The sequence below is a fragment of the Carassius gibelio genome, chromosome B6 (assembly GCF_023724105.1).
Source record: "Carassius gibelio isolate Cgi1373 ecotype wild population from Czech Republic chromosome B6, carGib1.2-hapl.c, whole genome shotgun sequence".
NCBI lineage: Eukaryota > Metazoa > Chordata > Actinopteri > Cypriniformes > Cyprinidae > Carassius > Carassius gibelio.
In genome coordinates this window covers 9,194,939-9,196,174 of record NC_068401.1, presented here as the reverse complement: position 1 = coordinate 9,196,174, position 1,236 = coordinate 9,194,939, and the positions used below count along the sequence as shown (strand labels likewise).

Here is a 1,236-nt window from a genome sequence, read left to right as displayed (position 1 = left end):
TTTCTTGTTGAGGGTTTGCATTTCACAGAATTGAACCCATTCAATAATCTCAACTGATTTATGAGTTTACATTATCACAAGCATATCATAATTACATCCAAGACAACACATACCTGCAGATAATAATACAAACAGAAGAAAATAAGAATTTTTTAATTTTAAAAGAAGAGTTCACCCCAAAAAAAATGATGGACTGAGGTTGTGTGGATTACTTGTGGATTATTTTACCAGCTGTTTGGACTTTCATTCTGATGGGACCCATTTAATACCGGTGGATCCATTTTATCAAGAAATATTTCAATACAATAGATAAATAAACAAAGAAACAGATACCCAGAAGAGAAAACATTTGTGCTGAAAATATGAGATGTCAAAAAACTAAACAGACGGCGACTCAAACTTCGCCTTTTATCCTGTGGTGTTATGGTAGCCTATGTAACAGACCAAACATTTAAGCCAAGAAGCAGCATATTGTGAGGTACAAAGAGGTCTACAGTAAGTTGAGCTGTATTCGTCAAATCAGGTGCACTGTGCTCAATCTGTCATACTGTACGTACTGTACCTTCATGTCACGTAATTTTGAAGTCCTGCTACTTTTCTGGTCAGCACATTTTTATATGGTGGCCTCTCTCGCTTTTTCCACGAGGTAAGACTACTGATTTGTTAAACGATATCGCCCTCTGCTGCAATTACAGCAAAATCGCAGGGGCGATTAAATGAACTAAAGAGCGACATCATCAGGCCACACTACCTAACCGGAGAGAGTGGAAGCCCGTAGGCCGATATACAGCACTCACAGTTAATAGTTTCATTGGCTTTGCCTCTGCATAACATATTTTTTATTTTATATATGCACCAAGATGACATAAAGTTTACTTTTTAGCATTCTGAGACCAGAAAAGCTTTGCCGAAACCCGGGATCGAACCAGGGACCTTTAGATCTTCAGTCTAACGCTCTCCCAACTGAGCTATTTCGGCCTGTGAAATCGCAGATTAATGTGATTGATTTTCTTTGAGTGAGATATACAGTATATGTATTGATGCGTCGATATGGTGGCGTACACCATAATAATATTAAGTATAATAAAAGGGAACAACATTCATATGTAGTATTTTACATGATTTGTTTGATAGAACTAGCCAACCACTAAGTAATTTATTCTTGCTTTTACAGCAAAATACCTGACTGAAGGGTGATGATTGAAAAAAATGATCGATTGAAATTTAATTTAATTA

General features: G+C 36.5%; 1 non-coding gene across 1 annotated transcript; it reads right to left on the bottom strand.

Moving 5' to 3' along the window:
- Positions 1-905: 905 nt before the first annotated feature.
- Positions 906-978, bottom strand: trnaf-gaa (transfer RNA phenylalanine (anticodon GAA)). The gene has a single exon. It is a non-coding gene; the product is annotated as a tRNA-Phe (tRNA).
- Positions 979-1,236: the final 258 nt, after the last annotated feature.